We start from the raw sequence: 15783 nt of genomic DNA, 5'->3' as shown, positions 1-15783 counted from the left end.
CGCGCCCGGCACCCTTCCCTATTTTATAATTTTGTTGGTCTGACACTGCCCTCCTGTAAAGAGCTAATCACAATATAAGGATTAGCATTCTCAAGTTACCTGCTCCACTTGACTGTGAGTCCTTTGAAAGTAGGAACCCCAATTTTAGTTACTTTGTATCACTTGCCCCTGGGTCTTACCTGACATATAGTAAATGTTCAGCAAATGCTGCATTAAAGAAAAAGCAATGTCATTTCAGGGGTCTGAAACTGTCAAATCTTCTCTCACATTCTTTATTTTGGTCAAAGGTCTTATCAGATGTCTTCCCTGATCACCCTACCTAAAATTACACCATCATGCTCCAGCCTCTTGTTTTTGCTATCTAGCAGTTATAACTACCTGAAGTTATACTATATAATTAATTCTTATTCTGTTTATTATCTGTCTTCTCTGATATAATCTAATACTCTTAATGGCAGAAACCTTGTGTATGTATGTACTGCTGCATCTCCAGTACCTAGAAAGCGTCCAACACAACATAGCATCTCAAAAAATATTTGTTGAAGAGTGTACCAAGTGCTTGAGGACATTCTTCCAAATAGTTTTACTCCATTAATTTTTGTTATATTTGATTCCAAAGAATATCAGATATGTTTGGAAGATAATATTAAACATAGATGCTTAGGGAAAGAAAAATCTCTTTTAATTCTAGGTTTAATTGCTCCAAATAGTCAATAAAGTGGTAAGAAGAATTAAGAAGTAGAATAGACATTTAATAAGAAAGCCTTTTGGCAATGTAAGTATATTATATTTTACTCTTATCGGGGCAGGTGGTTTTTGTAAGTACTTTTTTATTTCAAAAGGGTGGCATTATTTGAATTAATTCACTAGTTAAAACTCTCAGAGCCTAAAAGTGATTTTTTCCATTTCAATTATCTTTATTTTCTAAAATATTTTCAAAGACAGTGGCTTCATGCTAAGGATAGAGAATGTGCTTGAAGAACTGTATTGTAGCTCATGATTAACTGAAACTCTGTGAAATGAGCCTCTTCGTGTATTTGGCAATTATACTTCTTCAAAATACGATTCAAATGATAGAAATAATATTTTACAATGAAAAGATCATCTGTCTTATTTTATTGTATGTTCTGCATCTAACAGTTCACTTAATGAGAATAGTCCCTTGTGTCAAATTCAAATTCTCATTTGGCACTTTTCCTAGACAAATTGCTTTCTGCCCATCACACAATTTTGCTTTGAAGCATTCTGGCAGTGGGTGATATAGGGAGACTTAGAATCAAATTCTGCTTTTAATCTGGAACGATAAACAGTCCTTTCATCTTCCAGGTGATCTTTAGATCATATGTGTATAACACTTTCTTTTTCGAAAGTCTACCCTCTGGATTCAGCTATGATAACTATCAAGCACAGATAACTAAGAACTTAGGCTCTTACAATGTTTAAAGTAGCCCAAGACAGCATAGAAGTTCTGTTCTTAGAGGTTCAGAAACAGGTGAGGACTGATGGTAACAAAGGTTGTGAAAATTAGACATTGCTGGTTTTGTTGTTTAGAGCAAGTGGCAGTCTCTGAAATATTTACTGGTTGAGCAGGGAATATTTGTTATAATTCTCCAAACAAAAGAGAAAAGAGGAATTGTTACCAATAACAGAAAGCTTTTACGACTCTCTAACTTCTTTATAAGATATAGCTTCCAGGACATGTGTTGGGCAGACTTCAGTAAAAGAAGATAGTATGTTTATGTTGACAGAGATGAGTCAGTTACAGATTTGTCCAGGGATTCTCATTAGTTATTATCTTTCTGTTAACTTCCTTCCAACTTCTGATGTGTGAGTGCCACTGTTACAGTGTTTTTCACAATTTTCTTTTGTTTTCTTTAGTAATTTTTTTTGGGGGGGGGTAGAAATACATTTTCTATGCCTACTTACCGCAAGTCAGGCTTTGTCTCTCTGAACCATTTTATCTGTGGTGACATTTGGAAATTAACTTACAATGTTTTCCACTGTGTATTGTAGGGGGATTATTATAGACAAAAACTCTTTTAAGATACCTTGTTTTGTTCCTGCTTAGAACTATTATCGGTTTCACACAATCTTTAGTCTTCTTGTCTTAGGTAGGATCAAGGAAGAAAAGAGGGAAGTTTCAAAATACTTTTTCTTGTTCTCCCTGCTTATTATCACAGGAGAAAGTTAAAACTTTGTTACAACAAATAAATCCTTTAATAAAATTTTAATTGAACACTTATAGCTCTACTTATTGGGCAATCATGTGGTTAGAACCAGTTTTGTTTTTTGTTTGTTTGTTTGTTTTTGTAAAACAGAATTGAAACAATTACTTCTGCCCTCTAAATAATTAGACTGCTATACTTTCCTCAAAGTATAAGCTGACCAGACTTTATCTTTGACTTCAGTATGTTTCTGGACTGTCCCTAAATGTCAAATTAATCTTAAAAGCCCATTGGATTAATGTTGAAAATTGTTATACATTTTTTATTCATTCATCAATATTGTAATATACTCTTCTTTTCCTCTTTTGGGGTATGGGGCTGTAAAGTTGATTTGATTTCTTAAAGCACAAAGAACCTCACTGATCTCAACATAAAACTTATTGTATTATGTTACTGCAAAATAAAGTAATGAAAATAACATTGCAAAACTGTGTTCATACGTTATTTATAAGAAAAAGCCATTTGTAAAAGCCTGTCAGTGTTTCTTGTAGTGCTTCCCTTTTTAAGGAATCCATTAACCATGATATTCTTTTATATTTGGCAAAAACTATTTTATGAAAGAGAAGAGTGTTGTTTAAATAACTGCAGCTGTTTCTGCAGTCCAGGTGGGAAGAACAAAGACAGCTGGTTTGTTTGAGGAAACACCTTAATGAGTCTTTCAGTTATGAAGGAAAGGCCCTGACCATAGGGTAGAGGTTGAAATAAATGGGAACTAATTGATTTTCCCATGAAGATAACAACATTTTGAATTTTCTACCAGACAGCAAAAAAGACAAGAGTTGGGACCAAGAATATGTGGAAAAGCATTGATGGGGGAATGGGTTCCAGAATCATGATAGCTGGCCAGTACTAGAATACAACCATGATAAGAACTGAAGCCTGATAGTCAATGTCTACAAGTTGTTACCTGCTCTGTGCAGCAATCTTCCTCAGCTAGGCTAACCTTTAGTGAAAGCCTGTTACAGGTTTGGGTACCCTTTGTGTGAAATGCTTGGGACCAGAAGTGTTTTGAATATTGGATTTCTTAAGGTTATGGAATATTTACATTATATTTACTGGTCGAATCCCTAATCTGAAAACCTGAAATCTGAAATGCTCTAATGAGCATTTCCTTTGAGCATCATGCAGGTGCTCAAAAGTTTCAGATTTTGGAAGAAGTAAAATTATACTGCTTTGCAGATGATATAATCTTATATTTGAAAAAACCTAAAGACTCCATCGAACTATTAGAACTGATAAATTCAGTAAAGTTGCAGGATACAAAATCAATATTTAAAAAATCAGTAACCTTTCTATATGCCAATATTGAACAATCTGTAAAAGAAATAAAAAAGTAAATCTGTTTACAATAGCCACAAATAAAATGAAATATCTATGAATTAACCTAAGAAATGAAAGATCTCCATAATGAAAACTATAAAATGCTGATGAAAGAATCAACCCAAATGTCCATCAGTGACAGACTGGATTAAGAAAATGTGTTACATATACACCATGGAATACTATGCAGCCATAAAAAAGGATGAGTTTTTGCCCTTTGTAGGGACATGGATGCAGCTGGAAACCATCATTCTTAGCAAACTATCACAAGAACAGAAAACCAAACACCGCATGTTCTCACTCATAGGTGGGAACTGAACAATGAGATCACTTGGACTCGGGAAGGGGAACATCACACACTGGGGCCTATCATGGGGAGCGGGGAGGGGGGAGGGATTGCATTGGGAGTTATACCTGATGTAAATGACGAGTTGATGGGTGCTGACGAGTTGATGGGTGCAGCATAGCAACATGGCACAAGTATACATATGTAACAAACCTGCACGTTATGCACATGTACCCTAGAACTTAAAGTATAATAAATAAATAAATAAATAAATAAATAATTGAAGAAGACACCAAAAAATGGAAAGATATTCCATGTTCATGGATTAGAAGAATCAATATTGTTAAAATGTTTATACCACCCAAAGCAATCTACAGATTCAATGCAATCCCTGTAAAAATACCAATGACATTCTTCACAGAAATAGAAAAATAAATCCTAAAATGTATATGGAACCACAGAAGACCAAGAATATCCAAAGCTATTCTAATGCAAGAATCACATTATCTGACTTCAAATTATATAACCGAGCTATAGTAACCAAAACATCATGGTACTGGCATAAACACAGATACATAGAATAATGAAATAGAATAGAGAACCCAAAACAAAATCCACATACCTACAGTGAACTCATTTTTGACAATGATGCCAAAAGCATACACTGGGGAAAAGACAGTCTCTTCAATAAATAGTGCTGGGAAAATGATATCCATATGAAAAAGAAAGAAACTAGGCCCCTATCTCTCACCATATACAAAAATCAAATCAAAATGGAATAAAGACTTTAAGACCACAAACTATGAAACTGATACAGGAAAACATTGGAGAAAATCTCCAGGACCTTGGTCGGGGCAAAAATTTCTTGAGCAATACCTGACAAGCAAATGCAACCAAAGCAAAAATGGACAAATAGGATCACATCAAGTTAAAAAGCTTCTGCACACTAAAGGAAACAATCGTCAAAGTGAAGAGACAACCCACAGAATGGGAGAAAATAATTTAAAGCTACCCATCTGAGAAGGATTAATAACCACAGTATAAAAGGATTTCAAACAACTCTATAGGAAAAAAAAAATCTAATAATCTGAGCTAATAAAAAATAGGCAAATGATTTGAATGGACATTTCCCAAAAGAAGATATACAAATGAGAAACAGGCATAATAAAGGGTGCTCAACATCACTGATCATCAGAGAAATGCAAATCAAAACTATGATGAGACATCATCTCACCCCAGTTAGAATGGCTTATACCCAAAATACATGAAATAACAAATGCTGGTGAGGATGCAGAGAAAAGGGGAACCCTTGTATACTGTTGGTGGGAATGTATATTAGTACAACTACTTTGAAGAACAGTTCAGAAGTTCGTCAAAAAACTAAAAATTGAGCTACCGTATGATCCAGCAATCTCACTGCGGGGTACATACCCAAAAGAAAGGAAATCAGGATATTGAAGAGATATCTGCACAACTATGTTTGTTGCAGCACTGCTTACAATAGCTAAGATTTGGAAACAACTTAAGTGTCCATCAACAGATGAATGGATAAAGAAAATGTGGCACATACACAATAGAGCACTATTCAGCCATCAAAAAGAATGAGATCCAGTCATCTGCAGCAACATGGATGGAACTGGAGGACATTATGTTAAGTAAAATAAGCCAGGCACAGAAAGACAAATATCATGTGTTCTCACCTGTGAGATCTAAAAATGAAAACAACTGAACTCATGGACATAGAGAGTAGAAGGATGTTTATATGCTGGATTACGTTTATTGACTTGCGTATGTTGAACCAACCTTGCATCCCAGGGATGAAGCCCACTTGATCATGGTGGATAAGCTTTTTGATGTGCTGCTGGATTCGGTTTGCCAGTATTTTATTGAGGATTTTTGCATCGATGTTTTTCAGGGATATTAGTCTAAAATTCTCTTTTTTTTGTTGTGTCTCTGCCAGGTATTGGTATCAGGATGATGTTGGCTCATAAAATGAGTTAGGGAGGATTCCCTCTTTTTCTATTGATTGGAATAGTTTCAGAAGGAATGGTACCAGCTCCTCCTTGAACCTCTGGTAGAATTCGGCTGTGAATCCGTCTGGTCCTGGACTTTCTTTGGTTAGTAGGCTATTAATTATTGCTTCAATTTCAGAGCCTGCTATTGGTCTATTGAGGGATTCAACTTCTTCCTGGTTTAGTCTTGGGAGACTGTAAGTATCCTGGAAATTATCCATTTATTCTAGGTTTTCTAGTTTATTTGTGTAGAGGTGTTTATAGTATTCTCTGATGGTAGTTTGTATTTCTGTGGGGTCGGTGGTGACATCCCCTTTATCATTTTTTATTGAGTCTATTTGATTCTTCTCTCTTTTCTTCTTTATTAGTCTTGCTAGCGGTCTATCAATTTTGTTGATCTTTTCAAAAAACCAACTCCTGGATTCATTGATTTTTTGGAGGGTTTTTCGTGTCTCTATCTCCTTCAGTTCTGCTCTGATCTTAGTTATTTCTTGCCTTCTGCTAGTTTTTGAATGTGTTTGCTCTTGCTTCTCTAGTTCTTTTAATTGTGATGTTAGGGTATCAATTTGAGATATTTCCTGCTTTCTCTTGTGGGCATTTAGTGCTATAAATTTCCCTCTACACTGCTTTAAATGTGTCCCAGAGATTCTGGTATGCTGTATCTTTATTCTCGTTGGTTTCAAAGAACATCTTTATTTCTGCCTTCATTTCGTTATGTACCCAGTAGTCATTCAGGAGCAGGTTGTTCAGTTTCCATGTAGTTGAGCGGTTTTGATTGATTTTCTTAGTCCTGAGTTCTAGTTTGATTGCACTGTGGTCTGAGAGACAGTTTGTTATAATTTCTGTTCTTGTACATTTGCTGAGGAGTGCTTTACTTCCAACTATGTGGTCAATTTTGGAATAAGTGTGATGTGGTGCTGAGAAGAATGTATATTCTGTTGATTTGGGGTGGAGAGTTCTATAGATGTCTATTAGGTCCGCTTGGTGCAGAGTTGAGTTCAATTCCTGGGAAAATTGGCTAGCCATAAGCAGAAAGCTGAAACTGGATCCTTTCCTTACTCCTTATACGAAAATTAATTCAAGATGGATTAGAGACTTAAATGTTAGGCCTAATACCATAAAAACCCTTGAAGAAAACATAGTTAATACCATTCAGGACATAGGCATGGGTAAGGACTTCATGTCTAAAACACCAAAAGCAATGGCAACAAAAGCCAAAATTGACAAATGGGATCTAATTAAACTAAAGAGCTTCTGCACAGCAAAAGAAACTACCATCAGAGTGAACAGGCAACCTACAGAATGGGAGAACATTTTTGCAATCTACTCATCTGACAAATGGCTAATATCGAGAACCTACAAAGAACTCAAACAAATTTACAAGAAAAACAACAAACAGCGCCATCAACAAGTGGGCAAAGGATATGAACAGACATTTCTCAAAAGAAGACATGCATACAGCCAACAGACACATGAAAAAATGCTCGTCATCACTGGCCATCAGAGAAATGCAAATCAAAACCACAATGAGATACCATCTCAAACCAGTTAGAATGGCAATCATTAAAAAGTTAGAAAACAACAGGTGTTGGAGAGGATGTGGAGAAATAGGAACACTTTTACACTGTTGGTGGGATTGTAAACTAGTTCAACCATTGCGGAAAACAGTATGGCGATTCCTCAAGGATCTAGAACTAGAAATACCATATGACCCAGCCATCCCATTACTGGGGATATACCCAAAGGATTATAAATCATGCTGCTATAAAGACACATGCACACGTATGTTGATTGTGGCACTATTCACAATAGCAAAGACTTGGAATCAACCCAAATGTCCATCAGTGACAGACTGGATTGTGTCCTTTGTAGGGACATGGGTGCAGCTGGAAACCATCATTCTCAGCAAACTATCGCAAGAACAGAAAACCAAACACCACATGTTCTCACTCATAGGTGGGAACTGAACAACGAGATCACTTGGACTCGGGAAGGGGAACATCACACACCGGGGCCTATTGTGGGGAGGGGGAAGCGGGGAGGGATGGCATTGGGAGTTATACCTGATGTAAATGACGAGTTGATGGGTGCTGACGAGTTGATGGGTGCAGCACAGCAACATGGCACAAGTATACATATGTAAGAAACCTGCACGTTATGCACATGTACCCTAGAACTTAAAGTATAATAAATTGTGTATATATATATGTGTGTGTGTGTGTATATGTGTATGTGTGTGTGTGTGTATGTATATATATATATACATATATGTGTGTGTGTATGTGTGTGTGTATATATATATATATATATATATATATATATATATATAGAAAGTAGAAGGATGGTTACCAGAGTCTGGGAAGGGTGGTGGAGAGCTGGATGGAACCTGGGGATGGTTAATGGGTATCATTAGAAAAAAATAATTAGAAAGGATGAATAAGACCTACTGTTTGATAGCACAACAGAGTGACTATAGTCAATAATAACTTAATTGTACATTTTAAAATAACTAAAAGAGTATAATTAGATTATTTGTAATATAAAAGATCAATGCTTGATGGGATAGATATCCTATTCCCCATGATGTGCTCATTTCATATTACATGCCTGTATCAAAACATCTCATGTACCCTGTAAATACATACACCTCCTATGTACCCAATCAAATCGAAAATTAAATTTTTTAAAAAAGTTTTAGAATTTGGTGCATTTCAGATTTTGCATTTTTGTATTAGGGACATTCAACCTGTATGTGCAAAAGCAGTGTGTTAGTAGTACCATGAGGAGTCGTGCATAGTGGGTTGTATTCATATTTGGAGTGAGTCAATGTAGAAAAAGAACTTATCAGTAATAATGACGCCAAGATTGCTGAAGTTGATCAAGAATTGACTGGGAAGCTAGAATTCAGAATTAAAGCTAATGACAATGACCAAGAAACATAAGGGCATATCAAAGAAAGTGCTGGATTTCCTGCAATTACATAAGAACAAGTACTGGAGTTCTTTTCTTTAGATATTAAAAGAAAGCATAAGCCCAGAATGTTAGAGAAGTAGGAGACAGTCAATTTATATATATGAGGGGTTAGGAGCATAAATACATGCCCCTGGAGCATGGTGAATTTATAAATACTTATGTATTTAGAGTTTATATATTTTTCATTCTTGTACTTGGTCAGTTTTGCTGTCTTTAAATAAAGCTGTTCAAGATCTGTTTGCAATACCTTTGTATTTTGCTTGAGTGCACCAATTTTTATTTTAGATTTATAAAGTCTAATTATCATTCAATGTCTTTGTTCAAGCCCTAGACACATTTTTCCTTGTTTTCTTATAGCTCAATTTTCAAGTTAATGATTATAATGCTATCATGAGTTTATATTACGTGTCTTATTAAAAACTACATTCACTAGTGTGTTCTGTGACACATCTAATTATTCACATAAAGGGAATCACTTTCAAAAAGTTGGGGAAACACTGTAAGCCAGAGTCTACAATTCACATTTAAAAACTAATAATCTCTGAGAGGTCCCACAGGGGAAGAAAAAAATTAACATGGATTTGAACTCACTTTTTACCTAAAACCTATTTATATCCCATGGAACTAATGTTCATTAAAACAAATAATCCAAAGTGTTTTTGCATTATCTCATTTATTCTCACAAATAAAATATTAAAAATGATTTACTAGTCAAGGGAGAAAAAAATTACATAACTCCAATTATATTTAAAGCATCTTTATATTTAAAGAGATTACACTAAAAGCAATGTGCACCTTTCATTCCATGAGAAATTAAATTTAATCTGACTTCTTGCATCTTATTCTCCACTTACATTTGCTGAGCATTTTTTCTTTATTCTCCTTAGTACGGTGTTAAATATCTACTGTCATCCACTGAACAAATATTTCAAAGCATTGCTTTTTTTGTATGAGTATTTTCTGTTTTTAATCCAGTATCTCACATAGTCTACATGGTTCCCTCTACCAACCATGGCCTCTATGGAAGATGATAAGGCATCAGTATCATTCTTTTGGTAACGAGACAAAATCAAAAGTAACTCCTCCTCCCAAATTTGACCAACGTCTATGAGAAAGACACTTTACCTGAATTTATTGCTTCTTAATTCTAAACTTCTGGTCACCTCATTGCCCCTTGCCCCCTCCCAACACCCAACAACACAGGCCCCTGAAACACCCTGGAGCATAGACAATCATGGATCCAGCTCAAATCCCATCATCAAGAGTTTAGAAATGAGAACACAGAAAGTTTATTTAGTCAAGATCATACAGCTAATCTTGGTTTCTCTGGCTCATGGCTCAATCTCTGGTATTTTAAAGTTTCCAAGGCCAACGACTACTTCTTACAACATATGCAGACACTTACATATATACAGAAGCCAAACATATACCACATTTGGAAAAAGGCATCAGTGAGATATGTTACAGGACTGTTTACTAAAATAAAAATAAAATTACAATTCCAGAAATATTTTTGTTATGAAAATTCAATAACAGTTTTTGTTTCCACATAAGATTTTTAGAGAAGATTTGCTTGTCTGTCCTGCACCTGCTCTAATGTCATGGAATGCCTGAGTCTCTTGGTGTCAATAACCTACATATTCAAGAATTCCCCAAATTTCATGCATGTTACAAACTATAATACTTTTATGGCATTGAATTTACACTCTCAATACTGATGCACAAAAATTAGCCATGACAGTGCTTTTGGAGATATTGCAGCTAAACATGATAATAAAATACAATACAAAGGGATAAAAACCAAAGCTTATAGATACCTACATAATGAGATCTTCTATTCAGAATTACTATATATTTTATCTTCACCATATTGACTTGTCTAGAGAAAATGGAGAAACTCTATCTTAGCTGACAAGTTAACTCTCCATATGCTTCCAAGAAACACGGAAATCTAGAAGATGAAGTCATTTGTCTGTGGATATTAACATGCACAATTTTGCGGATGTAAATTATTTGAGAATCTCTTAGAAAACAAAGGGAGTAGGATAAATTAGTAAGAGGATCAAATAAAAGTGTTGTCTAAGAGCTGAGTGGGAACTTGGTGGGATGATGCTCATTATCTGGGTGTCAGAATTGGTTGTTGAATTGAAAGATAAAGGAGAAATGATGGAGAAGATGATGATATTACCTGATAGAGGCCTACAGGAAAATGGAGGAGTAGTGTGAAAGTGATCTTTTTTGGAGAAAACTGAACAATATGTATTGTTGGTGGAAAATGGGCCTCAACAGAGTGAAGGATTCTTGTCATGGAAAAGATAGAAAAAGGGTTGGATAGTTACAGGGGAACAGCAATTCCAGAGTGGGGAGTGTGGACTGGATACAAGAGAATGAGGGAGCTCAGGATGAGCAGAAGGGTGGTGAAGCAATATTCATTAAGCACATTCTATGTGCCAGTCAATAGGCCAGGCTTCAAATTATTACCTTGCTGAAATCTTCACAGCAGCCCTCTAATGGGTATTTATCCCTGATTCCATATCCATGCTCTGCTTTCCCTCCTATTACAATGGCTGAAGAACTCAAACCCCTTTCAAAGGCTAGCACTGTCACTTGTCCTCTAAATCCCATCCCCTCCATTTTTCTTTTTATTGAAACATTCTCAATGGTATTCAAACATACTCTGCTCTCTCTTCTATTAAATAGGCAAATGCAACTCATCAACCTCTTTTTCTCCCTTGACTACTGCCCCATTTCTCTACTTCCTTTCATGGAAGAACTTCTTGAAAGAGTTTTTCATAATCACTTCATTTCCGCACCTCTAACTGACTTTTGAACATAACTAGAGGAGGAGTAGGAGGGGACACTCATTCCAAAGTGTCCAATTAAGCCCAGTCCTTCAAAAATATTATGTTGTCATGATGGCTGTTAAGAGTATGGTGAAAAGATATTAGAATAAGATGTGGGGAATCATGACCATGAGACAGATAAAGTAGTCAAAGGTTTCCCACCTTTTAAAAATGTACTTGATCCCCCACTAATTGCACAAACTCTGCCCCTCAGGCCTAGATACACCCACAGCATCAGGCCCACACTTTTGGCTTCAATCCACTCTATTGTGTCCTCTATCCACTCCAATAAACTGAAACAGTTCTTGTTAGAGTCACCAATGACCATCAAAAATCCAATGGTAACTTCCCTGTCCTCTTTATACTCAACCTCTCTGTAGCATCTGATCCTGTTAACCTTGTCTTCTTGAACCACCATTTCTGCTGGATTGCTTGATATCATACCCTCTTGGTTTTTCTCCTAGTTTACTGTCTAGTCACTCCCACGCTCCTTTATGTGTTCCTCTTTCTCTATCTGACTTTTAAATCTTGAACTGCAGGCCACTGGGGCAGAGGAAGCATGCACATTAGTGCATGGTGTTTGGTATCTCATCATACCACTTTGGTGGAAGAGCAGTGGCTGTAGAACCTGTTTCTTTTTTTAACTTTGATTTTAGGTTCAGGAGTATATGTGCAGGTTTGCTATATAGATGAATTGCATGTCTCGGAGGTTTGGGGTACAGATTATTTCATCGCCTATGTAATAAGCATAATACCCTATAGATTGTTTTTTGATCCTCACCTTCTTCCCACCCTTCATCCTCAAGTAAGCCCTTGTGTCTGCTATAGAACCTCTTTCTAGGTATATGATTAGTGACTGTACCCCCAGTGCCCTGTCTCCTGATGCTGGAGGATTATTTATTTATATATTGCATTAACTTCTAGTTCCTTCTTTGCACCTCTGCCTTCTGTCTGCATTTTGCATCCCTATAGGACTATGCCCTTTGGAATTTATCCTCCTGAATTCACTTTTTACTTAACTAAAGTAGCATATTAGAGAGGATAGAAAGGTAGTTTCAACAAGGGAATATCAATGCCTATAAGCTCTGTTGTCATATCAAGGAAAAAATGACATATTTCAGTAGAATTAGGAAATGGACTTTATCTTGTTTAACAGCTGTGAGGTGGTAATTTATAAGGGAAGATTAAAGGAACAAAGTACATATAACTTGGCTTAGAGGGAGGTCTAAAGATCTGCAAATATCTCTAACTGTACAAACATTAGCAAGAGAAAATATTGATTCAGCTTAGTACAAGCTACAAGGTGCTGTAACTAAGAATAATGAAGTTAAATTTTAAGAACACAGAGAGGATGCCATGAAAATATTAGAATAAAAATAGAGTGAGCTATGGAATATTCTGCAAAGGGAAGCTTTTCTAATAAAGGAAAAACAGCTCTGTAAGATGAAACAAATCATTGTTATGCAAGATCAGTGACATCCTCAACTCCAAGTCTGCACAAATGTAAGAACACTAGTTTTCTATCTTGTGTTACGTTAATTGGGATGACAGTTCCTGTGCTTCTCAATATACCTATAAATAGGTTCTGGGTCAACTTCTGCCTGTAGATATTCCTTGATCTTTTAAAGACAATGATTACCCACTTAATTTTTTCACTTCGGAGTACATACAGAAAAAGTATTTGTGTGGCACACTGGATATCACGGTAGACTAGCCAGGGGCTCTGGCACCTCTGTCCCTGCTCAACCACTCCAAGGGCTGAGGGGATAGATATGTTGGCTAACCTGGAAGCAAATCTTGGCATACTAGTGTTCTTCAACACACTGGTTAGGAAGCACTGTGCTTTTCATTCAGACTTGGGAGGCAGCCAGTCTCCAACCCCCAACTCCCAATCCCTTCTTCTATTCCTCCTCTTTCACTACCTTCTTATGGCTCTACTGAAATAAGTCCCTTCCCTCTTTCTCCTTCCTCATTCCCTTCCCAAAGCAGGAAAAAGAAACATGTTTTGCTTTGATATAATCCAAACAATTTCTCCCAAGATCCTTACAATGTAGAAACAGAGCCATAGTCAATATATCCTGAGGAGGTAGGTAGGCATTGTTCTAGTTTTCTAGGACACATCTAGCTTACCACTACTGTTTACAAGTCTCAGTTGAAGGGAGGCAATGGTCAATTGTTACAAACTTAATAAACTGACCAATGAATATTTGCCTGGTCCATATTTAGGCTGTTCTTTTCATAATGAAAAGATCCCCAGTTTACTAACCACTAGCAAAGGCTTGTCTCCTAAAAGTTGCCAAGTCTAAATAGTAACAAACTAAAATTCTAGAATTATTGAGTCTGATTTTATGAGTATCAATTACAGTATTTTAATTATATATTCCTGATCATACTTAAGGCTGAGGACTATTTAAAATTTGGCAAAAGAAAACACAAGCCTTAGAGTACTAAGCCAAGTTGTATTGCTCAGGCCACTAAATGCATTAAACCTTGTACTCAGAACACTTGTATAAAGCCTGAAACACTTATCAGAATGTCAAAACAATCAGGAAGATAACAGTCTTTGCATCTGGCAGATTCAGTGGGATAAGTGGAAGGAGCACAGGACCAAGACTTAGTTCTGGGTTCTCTCAAGTCCTGTTCCTGTCATTTGCAAACATTGTGCACTTAGACCTACCGGATCCTCCCAAGTGTTAATAGTTTTGTATTTAAAGATTAATGTGGTTAGATATGGTGAATTGAACATAGGCCTGAATCTCTACTCCATCCCTAAACCCCAATAAAATGATATTAAAGGAATTAAAAGGGTATAACTCATTTTAAAAAGAGACAATGAGTAGGAAATGACATCAGACAGGGGGTGGTAACAAAAATTTGGAAGATGGAAAGCAGATGGATAAGTGTTACACTGACTCAGCAGACCTTGGGAAAGCAATGCCTAAGCCTGAAGAGGAGGGGGATGCAAAGGCAAGAAGCAAGCCCATTTCCACTATAGAACCCCAGAAAGTTTCAAAAGTTGGAAATATCAAATCAATTTTCAGGCAGGGAAGTAGGCTGAGACTGAAAACAAGTGACCTTATGAAATGTCTTTAAAGCAGTTAGACCCCTGGATATCTTTCCCACTCTGTACTTCCAGATAATTGAATCCTCCACTCCCATTCTGATTGGAGACAGAAGGTTTACTCTTTGGGGAGGCTTAACTACTCAGGCTCTAGGCTTAGGAACAGTAGGCCCAGCTGAGGACAGCGAAGATGACTTGTACTGAAAACAGGGAAAATAAGGGAAAGTCTACATAGTGAATAATGAATGTCCCAATGCCCTTTTTCCACTCAGTTTCCAGAAACAGGTGGCTAAACTTCTACCATGGTATAGATTGGACCCAGACGACAGATAACTCTAAGAGCAATACTTCCAAGTGGAACATGAGCCTGATAGCATGCTGATATCTTGAATGTGTAGTTAGAGGAGGTTTTCAATTATTCAGAGGATTTGGTGATGAATTAATTATTGGTACATAGAAAGCTAAGCAACTGAAAAAAATGAGCCAATTAATGAGCTCCAGAAAAATTAAAATGTTATACAATTAAAGGTAATCATAATAGAGCAAGTAGCTCAGCTATAAATAATGTGACATAATCAATAATATTGTAAACACTGAACTGATTTAACCAAATATGGTGTATGTGTTGGGTTGAAGGGGCCTTTTAGGAAAGTGGAATTCTCTTCTAATAGAAAGTCAGCAGGTACTACCTAAAACTGAATTTTAAAAAATAACACTGTAAGTGTATAATTTAGATATGCATGTGGAGGTAAACACCAGAAGAAAAACAGCAGAGGGTTGGATGTTGTTTGCTTTGGGAGAAAATATATCAGCAGTTAGATAGAATGGAGCAGGGGACTGCTCTTTGCGTTACAAGCCTAGTAGTACTGCTTGACTTTTATTGTATTTATTTATTTTTAAGCGACAGGATCTCGCTCTGTTACTCATGTTGGAGTGCAGTGGTGTGATCATAGCTCACTGCAGCCTTGAACTCCTGGGCTTATGCAATCTTCCCACCTCAGCCTCCTGAGTAGCTGGAATTACAGACACATGCCACCAGGCTTGGCTAACTTTTTAAAATTTT

At 36.4% G+C, this 15783-nt stretch overlaps 1 protein-coding gene across 1 annotated transcript in view; it reads left to right on the top strand.

Moving 5' to 3' along the window:
- LOC105499700 (interleukin 1 receptor accessory protein like 2) overlaps nt 1–15783 on the top strand; it is a 1280649-nt gene that overhangs the window by 485000 nt on the left and 779866 nt on the right. The window lies entirely within an intron of this gene.

Source organism: Macaca nemestrina, chromosome X, assembly GCF_043159975.1.
Source record: "Macaca nemestrina isolate mMacNem1 chromosome X, mMacNem.hap1, whole genome shotgun sequence".
Lineage (NCBI taxonomy): Eukaryota > Metazoa > Chordata > Mammalia > Primates > Cercopithecidae > Macaca > Macaca nemestrina.
This window is presented reverse-complemented; position numbering and strand designations above follow the sequence as displayed.